This window comes from Mycteria americana, chromosome 4, assembly GCF_035582795.1.
Source record: "Mycteria americana isolate JAX WOST 10 ecotype Jacksonville Zoo and Gardens chromosome 4, USCA_MyAme_1.0, whole genome shotgun sequence".
NCBI classification, from domain to species: domain Eukaryota; kingdom Metazoa; phylum Chordata; class Aves; order Ciconiiformes; family Ciconiidae; genus Mycteria; species Mycteria americana.
This window is the reverse complement of record NC_134368.1, coordinates 76590551-76603865: the sequence shown is the minus strand read 5'-3', so window position 1 is coordinate 76603865 and position 13315 is coordinate 76590551.

The window sequence follows — 13315 nt, the reverse complement described above, 5'->3', positions numbered from 1 at the left end:
TAACTAAGTCCAAGTCAGAACAGCAGTTTTCTTCAGATCCTGCCATGCTGAACAAAAAAGGAAGCAAGCAGATAAGACTGCTGCTGCCAAAAGTTTCCTCCTTCCTTTTGCCTTTCTTCCTTCTTCACCGCCGAGCCTTGAGTAGTGTCTTGGCATAAGCAGCACAGAGAAGACACAAGGAAGAAAGAGGGCAGGTAAAATTCCTGACTCTTCAGGTAGCAACATTGCCCTACCAGCTGCTTCAGAGACCACCACCACACAATGCCTCACAAATGTAGGAATTAAGAAAGCATTAGCGTTCTGAAGCCCTGGCCTGTACCTATAAAGTTTCGTGCAGCTCATAGCTGGATCGCAAGAGCAAAGATGGAGTTTCTAAAGCCTCTAGAAAGATCTGCAAGAGCAGGGTATCACTTGAGACAGAGAGGCAGGCGCTGGTGATCCTGCACAGAGGGGCGTCACAGAAAGAATCAAGACACTTAGCAGGTCTGTGGGGCCTTTTTCTGCTGTTATCTTCCCCACCAATTTTCTTCCTTTAGCACAGAATACCAAGCTATCCACTGATCATGAGAAGTGTCTGACATTTTATACTAAGTGACATATTTTCTGCTTCTTGACAGACAATTATTTAGGCTGTGTTATTTGAGATGTCTGAAATATTCTTTGTGCTTCAGCTTCCACCTCTGTAGAAACAGGGGAAACCTGTTTAAATCAATCACAGGGTTATAGTGCTGCTAAATTGGCTTGTGTTTGCAATTTTTTTAAGGCTTTTGGATAGAAAGAGTCACTGGGTGGAAAACAACAAGGGAAAAATGGAACAGTGAATTCACAAGACTTGGGCGTGCCCACCGAGGGAAGAACTGACCCAGGATTTGGAGGAAGCAACAAATTAAAAAACAGACCTGGAACATAATCACTCCCATGTGGAGTTGTTTCTGATTCAGGAGCTTGCGTGACTTTGGAAGGAGGTGAGAAACTAGATGCTGTTATGGTGTTCGCAGCGACACCCATATCGTTACAAAGATATCCTAAAATTAAAAGAAACATGTTATTGCTGGAGTATGTCATACCATTTATTATTAAGGTTGTTTGATAATTTCTGTTATAAAATCCTGCTTTGAAATGCTCATAACTTGGACAATCTTACCTGCCGTTTTACGTTTGGAATGTTTCCCTCCATCTGACTTTTCTGTATGAATATTTCAGTTGAAATTGTTAAGACATTTCTCAGAAAAAGTTTTGAAAAAACAAGACTGTCATTTACTCAGCTTAAAAAAGATATTTTTGTAGATATTCTTCTCAGATATTGTTTCCTTGCTTTGGAGTAAGAAACTGAAATCCATAAAGGAATAGTAGCAGAGCTATAGCCTTTACTAGATTTGGGCACTCTGTGAAAATTAGCAAAACCATTTTCATTTGCTTTGGTGGGGCTCAATAGGATACAGCAGCTAAATTCACCTGGGATGTTTACTGATACTCATTCTCGTTCTCACTTTTCCTCTTGCCCTATATGCTTCTCAAATGGGAAGCAATCACATCAATACAGATGATGACACTCATCAGCTTGCTTTAGTTAACAAATGAAAACACTCTTTCCTTCACATTCCTCCTCAACTTCAACTGCAAATTAATGAAAAAGAAGCTTTGGAGGGGGTGAAAGATACTTTCCCTGAACTTTTTCTGAATGACAGGAAGAGAGGAAAACTATACCCTTTGTTAAGTTATCAGAGCATTAAGCGGATGCTTTCTTACACAGTCTCAGTTATGACATGAAAAACAAAACAAAGCCTCTTCTATGGAAGCAAGTTTAGCCAGTGAATTTCCAGGAGGTTCCACCTGGGAAAAAACTGGCTCTGGAACAGTACAGGGGGACAAAGCTGTGCCACTGGAGATTCTTGGATGTACAAGTTAAAAAAAATTAACACCATCAAACATCTTACATAATTCTGGTGTCCCCTGAGATCTCTTTATCTATAAAGCATTGCCTAGAATTATAGCGTCATCTCCAGGCACAACATCCACAGCTTCTCTGGAAGGGAGCAAACGGGTGCACGCGTGGTGTTGCAATAAAAGAGAACTGTACTTACAGGCAGATACTGCCTCTCTCTCCGAGAATACGCCTCACTTGTTAGCAATGGGTTTAAGTTGCTCAGTGGTTAGGAGAAAAACTTGCTTTGTCATTGTGAAGCTTTTACAGGACTCTGCCAAGCAGAGCACAGCTCCACAGAGTGGGCCTGATGATATACATATCTCCATGAACTCCTTTGAAAAGGGATGGCTAAATTCTGAGCCAGGCTTGTGCTCTTGAGAGCGCATGTGCATTCACGGTAAGAAGGTCCATCAGCCAACCCTCTCTACCTCTTAGAACCTTCTTAAATTCTCCCTCTATAGGACATTCTCCCTTTAGTGGGACAGAGGTGTAAAGAAGAAAGTGCCTTATGTATTCGCACCAACCTATACCTATTTTTTCTTTTTGACAAGGAAACAACGTTCTAGTGAAAATTTATGAAACCAATAAAATCAGTCACAAATTCTAACTGCTAAATATAAAATCCTATAATTATTGTCTAATATTAGACACAAATGATGTAAGGGGTCTCTGTTCTATCGCATTCAGTCACAAATTCTGAGTATTAAACATAAACATTTTCATTAGACAGAAATGATACAAGGGGCTGGGGTCCTGCTAGTCCTAATAATGCAAATGATTGCAGTTAGGAAGAAGTTTGTGAAACTTGCAGAGTGAGATACCACCCCTTCTCACTTCTACTCAGTAAATTTACAAAGACTTTGAGGGATGATTAGGAAGACCTGGTGCTTATTGTTAAATGGCTTGAAATAATTCAATTTTTTGCTTTCTTTGCAGCATCACCGAGATACTTCCACTGTACCTGTAACTAGCAGTGCTGACAAAAAACAAAGGGATGAGCTGCATGCGTTGTCATTTCTCTAGTTCTACTATTGATTGTTCAAATATTGATTGTTATTGATATTAACATTTATTTTCATCATTCATTAATGAATCTAAGATGACTAACGTTGCAAGAAGTCTTACCTTTTGTTGGCATGTGTGTCTTTCTGCACCTGCAGGGGATTTCTTCAAAATACAACAACCCGCCTTATTCTTGAAGTTTTATTATTAGGGGTGCTATAGATATTTGTATGGCAAAATAATCGTATGCTTTTTAAGTGAGTTGTATCTTACTGATAGAGGTATAACTAAAGTAAGCATTCATGTGGTACAATATAATAACACATAGAGAAAACACCTTTAATGACTGTACAACTATTTATAGATCAAGTCATATGAATTAACATTTAGAATATACGTAGGAATATCTTCAAAAAGTAATTACAAGTATTGAAGAGAAAGTAATAGCTAAGGAAAGAAATATAAAGAAATGCTTACTCACCTACAAACAACAGAATGAACATCGGTATTGCCTTACACGTCTTCATTTTCTCCTTTCGTATCTGGCAAAGGGCAAAACAGACAGAAAACAAACCTGGAAAGGCCCCAGGTCACTGTCCCTACCGCAAAGAAGCTGTGGTCGTTATGCCTTGAGGCAACAGACCTTGAAAGCCTAACCCTACTGCGCTTATCACTTCCTGAGCTGCTTATTGGCTGAATCAGACTGTTTTCTAAAACAGCTGTGACAAGGGCTTAGATGCCACATAGGCTGTGTAACTCCAGGAGCTTTGGATGTCCTGAAAAGAATTTATTTACTACCAAGTGATGTGTGCAGGGAGCACAAGAATTACAAAACCAACAGCTAGATGACAAGTTCTATTCGTACGTAAAACAAGTTCTGAACTGCGCATTTACTAAAATACTCTAGCTGTGACGAGGATACTGTCATATGTCACACCTACAGAGAGACTTTGTGTAGATCTCAAAGCTCTTTGTGAGAACAGAAAATGTATCCTCTCACAGATGGAAAAGCCTGGACATACGGAAGTGAAATGCCTGTTGATCACAAAAGACAACCATTTGCTTTTGCACTGGTCACCGATCATAATATATTCCTAAATATTCAGTCCACCATAAAAATAAGTATTCAAAGCAAAAACATTGCCCGCCTGTAAAGTGTAATGATTAGGCACATACCTAGTTATTTAGGATCATTTAAAGAAACAGTATTATGCTTTCCATAGCTGCTTCCCATGTGCATCTCAAAATTGTTGATCAATGTTCCAGGTGGTGTGACACAGGTATGTACTTCATCCAAGGGTATACCACAGATGATGCCAAGTTAACTATTGATAATTCAAATAAAAAGGAAACAAATTTGTCAAGCAAAAGCAATTTGCTTGGCAAACCATCATTCCGCTATCAAAAATCTCACCCTCCTTCTCTGCTGAGACTATTTCTTTCAAAGTATACAATAGTACAACATGGAATACTTGTGTTTCCATGGACTCATGCACTGTACTACAACTCTTTATTAGTAGGCTTTTCCTGGATGTTCCTCAGCCATGAACCTCCACACATGAAAAACGTACTAGTTAGACTTCCAGAAGTGACGAGTTGCTGTCTCATCAAATATTAACATAAAACCCCACAACTGTTTACAGTCTCTCTATATGAATAAGATTGCCAAATGGCACTAAAACCAGGAGTAACAAGCATTTGGATAGATATCTCCATTCCACAAGACAGCATAATGGCACTAAATGACTCTAAAACACTAAATGGCACCAAATGGCACCAAATGGCACCAAATGGCACTAAAACAAAAAACAGGAGTAACAAGCATTTGGATAGACACCTCCATTCCACAAGACAGCATAATGCTTGCAACAACATTAATTAACAGCTTTTTTTCAGTGCGCACATCCTTATCTTTTCTTCTGAACATTTCTTTATCAGGTCATAGCAGACCTTCGCAGTAAGAAATGCTGGCACAGAGTTTTCTGCCTTCCAAGTCTATTGCTAACCAGCACAAGAAACCACTTTCATTATGCATCCTTTTTCTTTCAAAGACTTCTCACAAATTATTGTGTAACAGACATTTTCTTCTCAGACTTTGTTTGAAGAGTATCTCCAATAACAATTATGTTTTCTGTCCCTTCTAATAATATCTTATGAACATTTTTACTGGAGTAAGAAATTAATATCTTCATGCATCTCCTGCGTACACCAAAAAAAGTATTCATGCAAATTCACTACACAAGTGGAGAACCACAGCTCCTTCTACAGCCAATGGAAAGAGGCAATTCAGAGGGAGAGCCCCAAAAAGGCATTGTGAATTTCTGAAGTGCCAAAGCCTGTCCATCAGTTCAGATGGATCCTAGGAAAGATCTCTTTTACCTGAAGTCTGACCATCTAGTTAACTTGTCTAAAAGCTGTCCATTCTGCCTACCTTTTCTACCTTCAGACACTCACTTGACAACGTTGAGGAGGGAAAGGTACAAATAAGGAATGCACCTACCCACAGGAGAGGAAGAGGGTATATAAAATGCGTAGGATGCTCATTTGCAACTAAACATAACAGAAAGCTTCCCTTGGACCACAGAGGAGCTCTGTAACCCATAAACGTCAGCTCTGTATTGACGGTGCTTCTGTTTCCCCTGGCTTAAAGTGTAAAACCCTCAAGCCCACTGCTCCCTGACAAAAAATGTCTCAGTACTGACAAAATCTCTTTCCAATGTACACTTTATAAAATGGTACCAAAAACCGCAGACCTCCTCTTTAGGAGAGACTCCTCATCTAGGCGACCTATCTTACCAAGGAGTACTGATCCCTATCATTTCATGACCCTTCCTGAATTACTGCCTGAATTACTGCACATAAGCACTTTCAGAAGGACTGGGGGTGAAGCTATGTATATAGGAGAGATGGTTCCAGCTCTTTAGAGAGATCAAAGGTTTAAAGGAGGAACATATTTAATGCTTTAGGATCACTGTGCATTGTACCAAATTCGTATCCAATAAACATCATGCCTACTAGATCACCTACGCTTTGCTGAATGATGAAAGTTCAACACAGTGCTACAAAAGAGGGGAAAAGAGATATATACATATAGGTGTGTGTATATATGTTTTTTCTAACTACTTTCTCTTACACACTGGCTTTGAACAGTTCAGTTTCTAATAAACAGTGCCAGATAGGTGGCCAGGTAATTATATAGTTGGTGGCTACTGTATCTCTATTTCTCCTCATACTTTGCAGCAACTAATTAGATGTCATGCCACAGCTACACGTCCTTTCTCTATTAGCTCCTCTCCAAAGTTATGAGATTTGCTTTGTTTGCTCCTGTTAGAACTGTTTGGGAAAAAAACCCTACAATCTATTCTTGTTAGAATGTTTTGATTTTGAAATAGTTTTGGGAATGGTTCAGTTCTGATAAATCTCTAATAGAAAACCATTGAATTTCTGCCTGCCTAGAAAGCTGTGTTCCCAGAGTATGCCACTGCATGACAGACATACACGTAGATTCTTTTGGACACAGGAATGCACAGAAGTCAAGCTCATAAGCAGCCTGATGATAGGTAGCCCCACAGCCAGGATTTTTAGAGTTCCCAGGTATATTATACGCAAGAAACAAGTTTAGAAGTTTTAACTGAGAAGGCATATTTCCCAGATTTCCATCCCTTTGTCATCTGGAGGCTGAAGTGAGCCTTGAAATCCTGGGATCTGTGGGTCAGCAATACTGCACAGCTGCATTTGTGGCACTCCACATTTAAAAACCAAAGGTGCTTAAACGGAAGTCGTGTATCTCTGAAATCAAACATGATACAAAACCTATGCAAATCAAATAGAATTGCTTTGTTTTGTAGAAGTCATTTATATATGAATTTGGCCATGTATGCCAAATGTTATTTATTCTTAGTAGAAATCATAGGAACAATAATTAATCTAACAGACAATTTTTTTATTAAATAGTGCGCAGTAGTTATCTTGGGTTGTCTGTCTAAAAAAATACTTGACGGACACCATATGATTCCCCATGGTCTACCACAATGTGCACTGCCATGCCGTGGGCACTGTACAGATGCTTGACCAGGAAACAATGCTTGCTTAAGAAATGCTTGAGCATCACATCTCTGTGTCTCAATACCAGACACATAGTCTATAGACATCTGGATTCAAGCACAGCTGCCTGAATGAGTGTTTAGGACTCATTTGACCTGATCCCAGGCCAGTGAGTTCCGATTCAACTGTAATTCATTTCTCAAGTGCAGAGATGAAGTACTGAGAGACAGCCTGTTAATGTGTTTTCCTTCCTCCCTCACAGGGAATGCGAGTCTCCCCTGAAGGTGGCATCATATACAGATCTTCCCCACAGAAAATCAACAGCCAAGATGTCAGTGGAATTGTCATTCACTGGTTATTGACTGCTGAAGAACAGACAAATTTTGCTTCTAGTGTGATTTTATGATCTTGATCCTTCTTTCAGTTCCTTCATCTCTCTTAGAGACCATATTCTCTATAGAATGCTCTAAATCTTCACACCTGTCAATCTCTCTACTCTGGTTGCCGTATCTTGCATTTCTGAAATCTGCTGTCATTGCCGTTGCTAGCAAGAATGCCAGAGTGAATCCAGTCTTCTAATTTTAAAAACTGCCACAGCAGCAATAGATGCACTATATGACAAACAACAGTGATTTAAGGAACAAAGTGGAAGTGGGGGAGAAAATTCAGAAAGCCACCTGTAAACAACTTTGCTGAAACTACAAAATTAAGAAGCATTTTGTCAGCCCAGTTCTCCCTAGTAAGTTGTCTAAATATCTGGAGCACTTCTCCAATCCTTCTCAACTCCATTTGCAGTCATTTTCTTGTCCTCACATATTCAAATACAGGCACCTCAAAATTCCTGGAGTGACTGCAAATATAGATCCAGGCAACAGAGAAATAATTAGCCAAGAAAATAGACCATATTCATGGTGGGAGCAAAGTCTCAGCACCCTGAGGTTCAGGTAAATGCAGGCCACTAGGCGAAAGTACAACTGAGCTCAGGTAATGCAAGGAAGAACTTAAACCTTGCAACTCTGCGCATAAATACATTAATCATCAGTAACAAAGAGTTATCTGCACTGGTTGACATATTGCCAGCATGTGCAATCCTGCCCTGGAAGAAATGATCAGCCATTACATCAGTGGAGTTGCATTAGCTACTGCCCCTCAGGAACTGAATTGTAAAAGGTAAGAGTACCATCAAGTATGACGAACAAAAAGCAATGAAGTATCTCAGTACTATAAAAGTTGCCCCTTCTCTTTCTACAGCCTGTTGGCTTATAGAAGTAATTCTACTTAACAGGAAGTGAAAACTTCTAGCTCTATGGGACAGAAAGCTTGTCTCCAAATTTGTGCTTAACGAAGCTGGCTTCTATATGCTATAAAAAATCAACTGTCTTTGGTAATAAATGTTCTTGGCAACAAGTACTGGAGAATAGTATGAAATTATCCTTTCGGAGTAACGTGCTAAATGTCTGAAGAGTTAAATATTTTTCCAGTGACGTCAGTGTCATGTGATCATTAAACGGCTTGTTACAGCATTTAAAAAACATACGGCCTGAGGTTCTAAAATTTTGGATTTTTGCAGACTAATATTGCCAGCAGGAAAGTCCAAGTTGTAAGTTGAAAAAACCTCTCTTATTTGCCCTGTACCTCATGGTAATGCTATGTTATGTTAAAACAATCAATGTGTGATTCTTTCCATCTTCTAAACAGACCTCTTAAAGTTAATTTAAAAAAAGAATTCACTAGGAAGCACTCACATGACTCAATGTTACCAGCACTGCTTTGCATCCTACATAGCAGGTTAGGTTCTACTTACAGAATTTGATTGTTACTATTTTCAATAGTGCGGAACCCTCCATATATTTAGAAACTTCTCAAGTATCACATGATTGCAAATAGCCGTTTTTGCATCATGTGTCACACACATTGATTTTCATGTCTACACTACTGTATGTGGCTGGGAGCTGTGAATGATGCGAAGTAGCAGATTGGTATGAACAGAAAATTATGATTGGGAAAAATAATAACCATTACATTAGAAACTGTATTACATTTAATGATCTACTCACAAGATGGTTTCTATTTACGTATAAAATAATAAGTGGCATACCTCCTAAACCAACAGACCTTTGTAACAAGATATTTCCTGTAAGGTGACTCAAAATCATACTGCTGCAGATTAAGTCATACACACTGTAGTCTACCAGTCTCTTTTTCTGGTCCTCATACATACATACATGTACACCCACACTTATGGTTCTTTTTCCAAGCGAGGCTGAGGAGGAGCTCCAGGGATATCCCTGCTGAATTTTCCTCAAAATTAGTCCACTGAGGAAGCCGGACTTATCCCCCTGAGGAATGAGCTGCCAGGATCCCTCTTTTGCAGGTTTTCACGGAGCTAGTTGCCATTTGTTGCTGACTTGTGCAGTACTCTTGTTACACAGTGCCGTCACCCACCACTGAGATAACTGAACAGAGCAGACTTCTTGAGCCTTGGTGGTTAACGAGCAACATGGTTGTCACATGTGGAAGAAATTTTGCCTAGTCTGATCCTCAGCAACTTACTGGTAGGTTCTCTCTTGAAAATTTATGCAGCGCCTAGCGGATATAGGAAGTGGAGGTAAGTAGTTCATTCCTCTTCCTGATTACCTTGGCATAACTACTGACACCACACAAGAAGTCTCAGTATTGTGGACAGCAAGCAGAAATCACTGCTGTCTTCCACCGCATATTTGGAGAACTTCAAAATCCATTTTATTTTCTTTGCCTTTTGAGTGAAAAGTAACATGTTGGCCTTTTACATTAACTCATTGTCCCAGCTGTCTGTACTTGGGCACCAAATGTTGTTTAATTTGAAGAAATTGTCCTTTTTATACCAGAAACTGCAGACATATATAATGCAAAACTTTTGCCTCAAAGCATTTTTAGTTTCATTTAGGTCTGTCCTGTTTCTTCTACTTGCCAAAACTATGGACTCCCCATAACACCTACAGGAACAGAGGAGATTGATCTATATATTGAACTAAATTCCCTTGAAGTTATTCCACAAAACGATCCCATTTTTTGAGGAAGGATCTTTCAGAGGCCTGGTGAAAAACTAACCCTGAAACCAGATGAAAGTTTGCCTCCTGTAGCAACAGCTCTCATTTTCGTGCTTCCATGTTTGTTTTACGGTGGCATAGTCCTTCATTCACAGACTGCAGGTAGTAGTTTGAATTCAGCACCATATACAAGTTGCTGAAGTGAGACTGTCAGCTATTTATTTTTTCACATATGAGCATTTCACTCAGGAACTATAAAATACTTCATCCTCTCTGCATTTTGTAATGGAGAATAACATTGAGCCCCTTGTGTTTTAGTTCCCTTGATCTATTGACCACACATTTTAAGGAGAGGCTGACAGCTAGCATGTCAGTTATTTTCAGATATCTGTCTCTGTCAAATTCAGAAATCCCAAGAAAATAAACGAAGTGCAGGATTATAAATACATGTGAAATCAGAGCTGTCATCACTCTCAAGGATTTTCCATTGTGCCTGCTGCACTATTTTTAAGCTAAGATTTCCCAGATGTTTAGTAGGAATGTTTAGAGAGTAAAGCATTTCATTTTTCTGATGGCTGCAACATTCTTAAATTTAACCTATTGAAAATTGGGGATTTGTGCCCAATTTGTTTTTCTCAATTGTGTAAGTGGAATAGAATAATAAAAACAAAATTTAGCAAGCCTACATAGCCCTTGATGGCCTGAAAGCTATTGTTTCAAATTTTCAGGTACACTTAGTTATTCAGAAGAATAAAATGTGACAGAGACCCCCTGAAAGGATGCTTGCTCCTCATGTGTGCTCACCCTGGTCTTCAGAGGCCAGCCCTGGGTCTGTACTGCTCTGAGCCATAGAGGTGCAGAGCAGGAATTATACTCCACATCGTGTTCCTTCTGCTAACCAGTGGTTTACTGAATGCAGCTCAGACAAGACTGATTTAAATTACAAATTTTAATTATGATTTAAAATAGGAAGAAGGAAATTTTATCTAAAACGTTTATCTCATGTTACCTTGCTAATTGATATAACTGAATACCTCCATCTTTCTGGTCAAGCAGGAGGACAGCTATACATTTTAATGTAAGTAAATATAGTTTGAACATACTTACTTAAAAACCTAATTTTTATGCTGCTTGAGAATGCTGACTGACCTGTTTTCTACGTCCCCTAAAATGGTTCATTTTTACTTGCTTTTTTTGTCAAACTGCACTTGGAAGGAAATTGGATTCCAGCTGAAAATATATAAAAGAAGAGTTCTAGAACTAGTAGATCTTATATCTTTACACTCATAATGAGTCATCTTGCGATTTTTACTCTCATTCTGGCTCAGACTATGGACAATCCAGGCACTAACACAATCTTAGAGGCAGGAAATAGCCCCTCTGAATCCTCAGAAGAGGCTGCTGTTGTCCAAATAGGTCTAAGGTACCCACAGCCTCCAGATGTTTGAACAGTGATGTCCCCACCAGAGCAGTGCTTTGGCTTTCTTTAAAACACCAGGAGTGTACATTTACAACCCTAGTACTATTTTTCTGTGTAACTTTTAAAAAAAATTTATAACAGTGACTTATCCCTCAAACTAAGTTCCCAAGCTTCAGATTCAGCTGTATATGGCTGCTAGGTATGACATGGGACATATGGTAGATATGTGCCTTCTAGAGTATTAGGGTACTGTAAGACATGCCAAGTGGCACGTGGGCAACTGGATCAAGCCCCTACAGGAAGCCTAGTAATAACCTGCTGTATGAACAAGCAGGAGAATCTACTATCATAGATCAATAATCCCCAAATTTGTTTTTTCACAGATTTTCCTGAAAAAGGAGACTGATGCAGGTTTCATCTTCAATGGGTTATGTCAGGCATGACAGGCAAATTGTGTGTTACAAGCAGGGATGATGAACAGGCTCTCAGGGGCAAAGGGGCTAACTACGGCAATGCACTTCCCTTTCTGTGACACATGAATCAATAGACACTTGTAGTAAGTTGTACCCCTGTACTGCTTCCAAAAGCGTGCCTCTGGTGTTCCTTGGGCAATGTGTGCAGCACTCTGGATCGCTACCACCTTACAGAGCCTAGTCAGAGGACCACTGCTAGACAGCAACATGATAACAGGACAAAAATGCTTACCTTAAAAATGTTCTGCTTGTGTTTAAATTAAGATTCAAGCTGTTTCCTATGCCTTTATTAAAATAAAAAAGTTTCCCCATTCCAAAGTTTTGCTGCACTTTGTATACAGTCAGCTACTGTAATTTACTGTGCTGTTAAGTTCTTATATAAGCTGCAGAAAGCTTAAAAGGTTGTAGCTAGGTGGCTTGTGTTCACTGCCCATAGTCATCAAATTACGTCAGAAATGAAGTCATGTAATTGGCTTTGCCACGCAACACACAGGTTTTAAGATTGCACTTATGTCTCTCTATGTGTAAGTAAGTGCATTTGGCATGGTTTATATTACAGGGAAGGCTAGCTTCTGTACACACCTCCTTTTCTTCCCACACTCTTTTTCTCTCTCTCACACATACATACACATGCTTTTACTCAAGAGATGTTCAATAACTATAATGCTAAAGTTCTCTGACCCTGGGCCATTAGCCCTCTCAGGACAGACCCGATAAACAAACAGCTAAGAGTTTTAGGCATCTGATCTCTGGAGAAAACACCAGAACTCTGCAGAAGATGTCTGTGCGGTGACGAGTGAGATGAATGCAAGTCGGAGTGGCAACCTACAGAGCCTGCATGCTGACCTGTGTGCTACCACCTCATAGGAAATGTTCATTCTGCAACAGCAATGGTTGTCTGCAACACTGCAACACTGAGCCTCTCTGTAGCTTAGACACTTGACATAGTGCTGCAGGAAGATGCCTTCATTCATCCAGAACTTTCAATTAAAAATCCACCTCAGGATCCTTCTCTTTTAAAACGTAATCAGAGAAAAGGGCAACTGCCTACCTCTTCTGTAACAGATTACATTTCAGAGCACTCAGAGATTCAATTCCTTTATCAGTATGAGAAGACTCAGGTCCACATTGCCAGTGTCCTTTACCACCAACAAGGAGACTACTGTGAGTCTTTCTTTTAAAATTGGATTACAGTGCAGCAAAGTGCTTAAGAATGGTGGGCAGAATGCGAGAGCAAAACTCTTCTTGCTGTTGGTTAGGGTACAGTCTTGGAAGGAGAGATCTGAGATTCCCAGCCCTGCTGGAAGCATATTTTCAGTACTTTATCTTGTTTCTATTACAATATGTATCTACAAAGTGTTAATGCATAAATTCAGATATTAACTCCTTTATATATAATTTTCTAGTACTTCTCTCTAGT